General features: G+C 36.4%; 1 pseudogene; it reads right to left on the bottom strand.

The window, feature by feature from the left end:
- Nucleotides 1–6,280: 6,280 nt before the first annotated feature.
- Nucleotides 6,281–6,940, bottom strand: LOC137776686 (large ribosomal subunit protein uL13 pseudogene; annotated as a pseudogene).
- Between the last annotated feature and the right edge of the window lie 3,714 nt (nt 6,941–10,654).

Here is a 10,654-nt window from a genome sequence, read left to right on the forward strand (position 1 = left end):
AGTATAGTTGATTTACAATGTTGTGCTAGTTTCAGGTGTACAGCAAAGTGTATTTTTTTTTAACATCTTTACTAGAGTATAATTGCTTTATAATGTTGTGTTAGTTTCTGCTGTATCACAAAGTGAATCAGCTATACATGAACATATATCCGCATGTCCCCTCCCTCTTGTGTCTCCCTCCCACCCTCCCTATCCCACCCCTCTAGGTAGTCACAAAGCACCGAGCTGATCTCCCTGTGCTATGCGGCTGCTTCCCACTAGCTATCTATTTTACACTTGGCAGTGTATATATGTCAATGTTACTCTCTCACTTCATCCCAGCTTACCCTTCACTCTCCCTGTGTCATCAAGTCCATTCTCTACAGCTGCGTCTTTATTCCTGTCCTGCCCCTAGGTTCATCAGAACCATTTTTTTTCTCTTTAGATTCCATATATATGTGTTAGCATAAGGTATTTGTTTCTCTCTTTCTGACTTACTTCACTCTGTATGACAATCTCTAGGTCCATCCACCTCACTACAAATAACTCAATTTCGTTTCTTTTTATGGCTGAGTAATATTCCATTGTATATATGTGCCATATCTTCTTTATCCATTCATCTGTTGATGGACACTTAGGTTGCTTCCATGTCCTGGCAATTGTAAATAGTGCTGCAATGAACATTGTGGTACATGTCTCTTTTTGAATTATGGTTTTCTCACGGTATTAGCCCAGTAGTGGTATTGCTGGGTCATATGGTAATTCTAGTTTTAGTTTTTTAAGGAACCTCCATACTGTTCCCCATAGTGGCTATATCAATTTACATTCCCACCAACAGTGCAAGAGGGTTCCCTTTTCTCCACACCCTCTCCAGCATTTCTTGTTTGTAGATTTTTTTGATGATGACCATTCTGACTGGTGTGAGGTGATACCTCACTGTAGTTTTGATTTGCATTTCTCTAATGATTAGTGATGTTGAGCATCCTTTCATGTGTTTGTTGGCAATCTGTATATCTTCTTTAGAGAAATGTCTGTTTAAGTCTTCTGACCATTTTTGGATTGGGTTGTTTGTTTTTTTGATATTGAGCTGCCTGAGCTGCTTGTATATTTTGGAAATTGTCAAAGCTGTCCTTTGTCAGCTGCTTCGTTTGTTAATATTTACTCCCATTCTGAAGGTTGTCTTTTCATCTTGTTTATGGTTTCCTTTGCTGTGCAAAAGCTTTTAAGTTTCATTAGGTCCCATTTCTTTATTTTTGCTTTTATTTCCATTTCTCTAGGAGGTGGGTCAAATAGGATCTTGTTGTAATTTATATCATAGAGAATTCTGCCTATGTTTTCCTCTAAGAGTTTTATAGTGTCTGGCCTTACATTAGGTCTTTAATCCATTTTGAGTTTATTTTTGTGTACGGTGTTAGGAAGTGTTCTAATTTCATTCTTTTACAATTAGCTGTCCAGTTTTCCCAGCACCACTTATTGAAGAGGCTGTCTTTTCTCCATTGCATTTTCTTGCCTCCTTTATCAAAGATAAGGTGACCATATGTGCGTCGGTTTATCTCTGGGCTTTCTATCCTGTTCCACTGATCTATATTTCTGTTTTTGTGCCAGTACCATGCTGTCTTGATTACTGTAGCTTTGTAGTATAGTCTGAAGTCTGGGAGCCTGATTCCTCCAGCTCCATTTTTCTTTCTCAGGATTGCTTTCACTATTCGGGGTCTTTTGTGTTTCCATACAAATTGTGAAATTTTTTGTTCTGGTTCTGTGAATAATGCCCTTGGTAGTTTGATAGGGATTGCATTGAATCTGTAGATTGCTTTGGGTAGTATAGTCATTTTCATAATGTTGATTCTTCCAATGCAAGAATATGGTATATCTCTCCATCTCCTTGTATCATCTTTAATTTCTTTCATCAGTGTCTTATAGTTTTCTGCATACAGGTCTTTTGTCCCCTTAGGTAGGTTTCTTCCTAGGTATTTTATTCTTTTTGTTGAAATGGTAAATGGGAGTGTTTCCTTAATTTCTCTTTCAGAATTTTGTCCTTAGTGTATAGGAATGCAAGACATTTGTGCTCATTACTTTTGTATCTTGCTACTTTACCAAATTCATTGATTAGCTCTAGTAGTTTTCTGGTAGCATCTTTAGGATTCTCTATATATAGTATCATATCATCTGCAAACAGTGACAGTTTTACTTCTTCTTTTCCAATTTGGATTCCTTTATTTCTTTTTCTTGTCTGATTGCTGTGGCTAAAACTTCCAAAACTATGTTGAATAATGTTAGTGAAAATGGGCAACCTTGTCTTGTTCCTGATCGTAGAGGAAAAGGTTTCAGTTTTTCGCCATTGAGAATGATGTTGGCTGTGAGTTTGTCATATATGGCCTTTATTACGTTGAGGTAGGTTCCCTCTATGCCTACTTTCTGGAGAGTTTTTATCATATATGGGTGTTGAATTTTGTCAAAAGCTTTTTCTGCATCTATTGAGATGATCATATGGTTTTTATCCTTCAGTTTGTTAATATGGTATATCACATTGACTGATTTGCGTATATTGAAGAATTGTTGCATTCCTGGGATAAACACCACTTGATCACGGTGTATGATCCTTTTAATGTGCTGTTGGAGTCTGTTTGCTAGTATTTTGTTGAGGATTTTTGCATCTATATTCATCAGTGATATTGACCTGTAGTTTTCTTTCTTTGTGACGTCTTTGTCTGGTTTTGGTATCAGGGTGATGGTGGCCTCGTAGAATGAGTTTGGGAGTGTTCCTCCCTCTGCTATATTTTGGAACACTTTGAGAAGAATAGGTGTTAGCTCTTCTCTAAATGTTTCATAGAATTCACCTGTGAAGCCATGTGGTCCTGGACTTTTGCTTGTTATGTATACAGCTTTATACCCTGTATTCATAGTACTTCATATCACTTATTATTACCTGATTATCTTGTATCTATCAACTATCTACCCTAATTAATTATTACCTCAATCCTCTGTAACATAAACTCAGTGAAATCAAAGATTTCTTTCTACAGTTCACTGCTGTATTTCCAGAGTATAAAGCAGGAAGTCAACAAATATTTGTTCATTTAATTACACAGCTATTAAATGTATAATTGAAAAAAAATGTTACGGAAGCATTTTGTTTTATCTTTATTTTAAAATAGGACTTTACCTGCTATAACAAAACTTTTCTAAAAAAAGATAAATCACTTCCAAATATAGAGGGTAAATATTTCTTATAATCAGGGGTCACCCACTCTTAATCAAATCAAATCAAATTGGGTTTCCTACATTACTAAAAATTAGTAGATGTTTAAAAATTATTCAGAGAAATAAGTCAGTAACAAAAAGACATTTATGTTATGATTCCACTTTTAAGAGTTACTAAACTAGTCAAATTTATAGAACCAGAAAGTAGAATGTGGTTACCTGTGGCTGGTTGGAAGGAGGAAAGGGGAAGTTGTTATTTAACAGCTATAGTTTCAGTTTTACAAAATGAAAAAGTTCTGGGGATCTGTTTCACAACAGCATGAATACACTTAACACTATTAAGCTGTACACTCCTCACAGATTTATACACTACTTCTATTTGTCTTGTTTAGAATCATTTCATTACTGAAATCCTCTGTATCTTTTCAGCACACATTAAAATGCAAATGCACTTAAATTATAGGTGAAGATGGAGATGAACATATATCCTTAGATTAGAAAAGTACTTTTGTGGCCCAAGAGAGCACAAATGGATACTTACAGGGCAATGACTATGTCACATGAGACCACAATTCAGTACTAGCATTACGAAATGATTTTACTTTACAAAACTGAAGTGGCAAAATTACCCACCAACTTATAATATCTTAAATAGTCCCCCATTGTGTTCAAGATAAAATTCAACGTTCTTGATTTACTTACAGATCTGGACCCTTCACAATCTGCTTCAGATTTCCCAGCCTCATCATTTACCATTAATACACCCACTCATCCCAGACAATTCAGTATTCCACCTACATGCACATTCCAGGCAAGTTTGCATTTCAAAAGCCTTTTTACCGTGCTCTCTTCCATTGCAAGAATGTCTTTCAATTCATTCTTTTACCTTTTAAATCCTACTAAAAAGGATCTTCCTCAAATCACTTCTTTGGAAACCCTCCCTGATACACTCCTCACTATTCAGACAAACCTTATAGCAAATTTAATTAATTCCTCTACCAGGCCCTCAAAGACTTAGCATACTAAAGAGGGGAATAAGGATAAGACAATATTTGGCCTAGTCAGAAACTCAGGACCCCAAAAACTAATCATGTCCAATCTACCAATCGTCTATGGCACTCGCACGCGTTTTGTGTGAGCATGTTTGTGTGGATATATATGTGTTTGAATGTCTGTACATATTTATTTTGATAATCAAGGAAGTTCTGACTTTCAAATTTGGCTTGTATGGTATGGAACAGAGACAACACACAAGAAGCCCAGATCCGTTACTGGCCTTCAGAACAGAAGCACCCCAACACAGGACTCTTTGGGCATCTTAGAAAAGAATGTGGGCTTTTCAGAAAGAAAAAAATAGCCACACAAACTATTTGTTTTTCAGTCTCATATGTCTTGGAGGAACATTTGATACTTAAGTGGTGGTTTTAAGTTGTATTTATCAGATAATTAAAGATATTGAGCACTTTTTCATGTGCTTATTGGTTATTGTCATGTCTTCTTTGGTAAAATATTCTTTCAAAACCTCTGTTCATTTTTAATGGGTTGTATATCAACTTACTGGATTTTAAAAGTTTATTAATGTAACAATTATTTATTAGATATACATTTGCCAGTATTATATTCCAGGCTGTGGTTTGCCTTCTGCATCTCATAAGCATCTTTGAAGGGGCAGAATTATTTGATTTTGATGAACTGCAACAGCATTCTGGGGGGATTTATGAATTTTGTGTTCTAAGAAATACTGGTTTAGCCAAAAGTCATATTAGTTTTCTATTGTTTCATAACAAATTACCACAAACTTAGTATTTTAAATCAACAGCCATTTATTAGTTAGGTAAGTTAGAAGTACAGACACGTTGTGTCCTACTTCTCAGCTCAGAACTTCACAAGGTCAAAATCAAGGTGCTAGCAAGGCTATGTTCTCATCTGTAGTCAGTGGTTCTCTTTTAAGCTCATGTTTATAGCAGAGTTCAATTTCTTATGGTTGTAGGACTGAGTACCCTATCTCCTTGCTAGCTGTCAGCTGGGGACCACTCTCAGTTCCTAGAGGCTGCCCAAATTCCTTGCCTCTGCCCCCCTATATTTCCAAAGTCAGCATTAGAGAATCTTCGTCACATCAAATCTCTCCCCTGCTTAAAAGATATTTCTCCAGGAAGAGTCCAGTCCCCCCTAGATTAGTGTTTGATAAATACTTGGGAAAAGGTCTAAGTATACCAGGGGGTGGATATCTTGTGGAATCATTTTAGGTTCTGCCTATCACATTTCCTAAGAATTTCTCTTATATGTTATTCTCAAGTTTTATAGTTCTGCCTTTTACCTTTAGGACTATGATCCATTTTGAGTTATTGTAGAAGGTCCGAGGTAAGGGATCCTGTTCACTTTCTTTTAGTGGATGTGGATATACAACCTTTCCAGCACCATTTGATGAAAATACTACCCTTACCCATTGAGTTAACTTTACACATTAAAACAAATTGAATATATATGTGTAGTTCTATTTCTAGACTCTATTCTATTTATCTATGTCTATTGCTACTTTAATACTTCACTGTTCTGAATACAGTAATTTTATTTTTTATTTTTTATTTTTTTTCTTTAAAAATAATTTATTAGTTTTGGATCACAAAATATAGGGAAGACACAAGGGCAATGCCTGTGACCCCTTGGGCCGTACTTCCCTTCCATAAACACCTTTTAGAACCCCAGACTCGTGCTGCCCAAGCATTCTCTCACATCCTAACAGCTGCAGAGTATAGTACCTGACCATGTGGGAAGCTTAGACTCCCTGTAGGCGACATGAGTGGCCCTTCCACTTAGGTCTTCCAGCTCACTTTTGACAGTATTGCAACAGCACGGGTTGTTCGAACTGTCCATGTCCTAAAACTCTCATGAATGAATAGGTCACAGGCAAATTCTGCCTGCACAGCCCTTACAACTGTCTACGCTTTTAAAAAGGCCTTTCTTAAACAGCAGTGGCTAAGGCCCCTTTGCTATACCCAGTCTTCTAAGCCCCAGGCTGCCTGTGGCACCTGGACGGCAGCCCCTGGGGGTCCCCCACATCCTAGGGTGGCGATGGAGGAAGGGCAGGCCAGGCCAAGCATGAAGAAGAAACGGTCAATTTTATTGGGCTCAGACTAAGAATCCATGGGTCTTGAGGACCTCTGTGAATCGGTCGATTTTCTTCTCTATGTTCTTTTCGGCCTGCTTCCGTAGCCTCATGAGCTGCTTCTTTTTCCGGTAGTGGATCTTGGCCTTCTCCTTTCTCTTCTCCTCCAGTGTAGCCGTTACTGCCTGGTACTTCCAGCCAACCTCATGAGCCAGGCGCCCTAGGTAGGCAAACTTCCGTGTAGGCTTCAGACGCACAACCTTGAGGGCGGCAGGAACCACCATCCGCTTTTTCTTGTCATAGGGTGGCGGGATCCCATCAAACACCTTGAGGCGGTCCAGAGCGGCCTGGCCTCGCTTGGTCTTGTGGGGCAGCATGCCTCGCACTTTCCGCCAGAAGATGCGGCTGGGGGCTTGGAAGTGGTAGGGGCCACGGGAGGGGTTGGTGTTCATCCGCTTGCGGAGGAATGCCAGGTACTTCAACTTGTTTCTATAGAAATTGCCAGAAATGTTGATGCCCTCACAGCGCACAACCACCACCTTTCGACCCAGAAGCACCTGCTTAGCCACTATGGCTGCCAGGCGGCCCAGGAGATGGCCTCAGCCATCGAGAACCAGGACCTGTCCCTCCGCCATCTTCGGCAGCCGCCTGGGAAAGAAAAAAGCCAGTAATTTTATATTAAATGTTGAAATCAGGTGGTTCATTTCTTCTTTCTTTCCAGAAGTGTTTTGGCACTTCTAGATCCTTTACATTTCCATAAAAATTTCAGAATCATCTTGTTATATTTTATAAAACATGCTGAAATTTTAATTGGGATTATATGGCATCTATAGGTCTATTTGGAGGGATATGATGTTTTCAAACTGTTGAATCTTACAATCCATGAATATGGTATATAGCTCTCCATTTGTATAATTTCTCTCAGCAATTTTTTTTCTTAGTTGTCACTGGGCATTTTTTGTTGTTGTTGTTAAATTTATTCCTAAGTATTTCCAATTTGTTAATGTTATTGTAAATTAATTGTTTTATAATTAAAATGTCCTATGGTTTGTTGTTAGTATATAGAAATATATCTGATTTTTGTTATGTTGCCCTAGTAGCTTACAAATTTCCTTAAAAAGTTCCAGCAGCATTTTTATAAATGACTTTGGCTTTTCTGTAGGCTATCATGTTTGCAAACAGATCTTTACTATTTCCTTTCCAATTTTTATAGCTTTTATTTATTTTTCTTTATTTTTTTTTTCCTTTTATTTGTTTCCCTGACTAGGACCTCCAGTAGCAGGTAGAATAAAATTGGTAAGAGTGAGTATTCTTTCTCTTTCTTATCTTAGTTAGACAGCTTCATTCCTTCATGATTTAGTATGATGCTAGCTATATTGGTTTAAAAAGATGGCTTCCTATTGAGTTAAAGAAATTCCCTTCTGTTCCTAGTTTTTAAATTTTTTTAAGTTCTTTTTTTTCCTTTTATAACTAATGAATTTTTTCAAATGCTTCTTTTGTACCTATTGAGAAGATCATACAGTTTTTCCTTCTTAGTCTGTCCATAAAGTGAATTGCATTAATTTTCACATATCAAACCATATCTCTAATAAACTCTTCTTGCTCAAAATATAATGTTAATCATGGTGTAATCTTGCTCATCATGTGATATGTGTACATATACACACGTACACACACATATACATATACATGGATTTACTTCATTAATATTCTCTTAAGAATATTTGCATTTAGTTCCTTGAAGAAAATTTGCCTGCAGTTTTCTATTTTTTTTTATAGCTTTGTCACGTATTGGTATCAGAGTAATTCTGTAAAATGAGATGGGAAACGTTTTCTTCTCCTCAGTTTTCCGGATGATTGTTGTAGAATTGCCAGTATTTTTCTTTAGGTATTTTGTTGATTTCTCCTAATTTTCTTTAGGTATTTTGTTGATTTCAGGTTCAAACCATTTGAACCTGAAGTTTTCTTTGTGGAAGAAATTAAACTATAAATTCAATATATTTAGAAGATAGAAAACTACTCAGTTTATTTATTTCTTCATGACTGAAATTTGGTAGATTTTAACTCACAAATTTATCTTTCTCTAAGATATCAAATTTATGGGCATAAAATTCTTAATGTATATTTATTTTCCATTTACTACAGGATCTACATTGCAGTCCCATGTACATCAGCTATTTTTAATTTGTATCTCTTCTCCTTTTGTTACTAATTAACCTCAGCAGAAGTTTATCAAATTTATTCATATTTTCCAACTACCTTTTGGTGTCACTTATTTTCTCTACTATTTTTATACCTTCTCTGTAATTAATTTAGCAGCATAAAACAGTGTATGTTTATTATGTCGCTGTTTCTATGGTTCAGGATTTTTTTTCATCCTTCAACACTTTATTATTTGCTTATTCACATATGACTAGCCATCTATTGAGTAAGTTTTTGAAATTAATTCACATTTTTACAGTTGCATTGGGGTATAATTGATAAAGATTAAATTGCATATACCTAAAGTATTCAATTTGGTATATTTTGGTATATGTATACACCTGTGAAAACAGCGTCACAACTAATTAAAAAAACCTCCCTACCACCTCATCTGCAGACACCAAGTGATCCATTTTCTGCCACTATAGATTCGTTTTCATTTTCTATAATTTATATAAATGGAATAAAATTGTATGCACTTTATTTTTGTCTGACTTCTTTCTTTTAGAGTAATTATCTTGAGTCTCATCCATGTTGCTGTTTGTATCAATAGTTCATTCCTTTCATTGCCGAATTGTATTCCACTTTACAAATATACCAAATTTTGTTTATCCATTCACTAGCTTATGGACATTTGGATTGTTTCCACTTCCTGATTATTATGAATAGTGTTGCTATGAGTCAACACTATTAAGTGTTACATGTAAGTCTTTGTGTGAAGCTGTGTCTTTCATTTCTCTTGGGTGGAATTGTTGGCTTAAGTTGTATGGTAAATTAATGTTTAGCACTTTAAGAAACTCTATAGCAGTTTTGCATGACTGCACCATTTTTCATTTCCAGCAGCAATGTATGCATGTTCAGGCAACTGTAAGTGTCCCCAAGGATATAGTAAAGCAGGGCAATACATACATTGCTGGGTTTAGGATTAAAGCCCAGCTCAGTCCTTTGTTCAGTGTATGACAACACTACAATCATAATATCAGCCAGGCTCCTCTTAACTGAAGTTCAGCATGCTTTTCCAACTTTATTCAAGTTGTTGGAAGAATTCAGTTCCTTTTGATGGCAGGACTGAGTTCCTTAGCAACTAGAAGCCACCCCTCCCCTTAGCCAGTTCACAACATGGCTGCTTGGTTTTTCAAGATGAGCAGGTGAGATAGCCTCTGAATTCTAGACTCTCTCTTCAGGGGTTCCCCTGATTCAGTCAAGACCACCAGGATAATCTTCCTTTGATCGAATTAAAGCTAAGTACTTAGGGAACTTAATTATATCCACAAAAATTTTCACCTTAGCCATATGACAGCATAATTGCAGGCATGCTATCTCATCACCTTTGCCATATTCTATTAGTTAGAAGCAAGTTACTCTCAATGGAAGTGTATTATACAATGGCACAAGTCATTGGGGGTCACTTTAGTATTCTAGCTTGCATACCATCACTTTGGATTTAAATTGCTTTTTATTATTAACTTCTTGAAGTTTAAGCTTACACCATTGATTGAGAATTTCTTTCTCTTCTGATACAGGCATTTAAAGTTTTAGGCATCTAAGCACTACTTCAGCATCACTTCACATATTTTAATATACTGTGCTTTCATTGTCACCCAGTGTAAATTATTTTCTAATTTTTTGTGTGAATTTTTTTCTTGAATCATTATTTTTAAAAATGTCTTTCTTAATATTATATGTGGGGCCTTCGAGATATTTGTGTTCTTAGTTTATACTGTTATGCTATTTTGGTCAAATAGCAACTTCTGTGATATATTAACCATTTTAATTTTATTGAGAATTGGTTTTTGGCCCACAGTATGTTCAATGATGGTGAATACTGTGTGCACTTGAAAGTAATGTATATTCTGCTATGGTTGTGTGGAATTCTCAAAATCTTAATCGAATCCAGTGGTTTGAAGATAGTGTCCAAGTCTTTTATATTATTACTGATTTTTGTCTCTCAGATGTTTTACATACCCCTTAATGTTTCCGATGAAAGCCCAGTGGAGGCACATGGGAGAGAGAGGCGGGTGGAGGCAGGACTCCCACGCCCACAGCCAGAGGTTCCCAGGGATCATACATTTGATGCTCACCTGCACTTGTCCTTTAAGAAGTCATTAAAATTTCATTTGATTATTTTCAAACCAGGTTTTATGGTTGCCAGCTCTGCCACCAATG

This window comes from Eschrichtius robustus, chromosome 14, assembly GCF_028021215.1.
Source record: "Eschrichtius robustus isolate mEscRob2 chromosome 14, mEscRob2.pri, whole genome shotgun sequence".
NCBI classification, from domain to species: Eukaryota; Metazoa; Chordata; class Mammalia; order Artiodactyla; family Eschrichtiidae; genus Eschrichtius; species Eschrichtius robustus.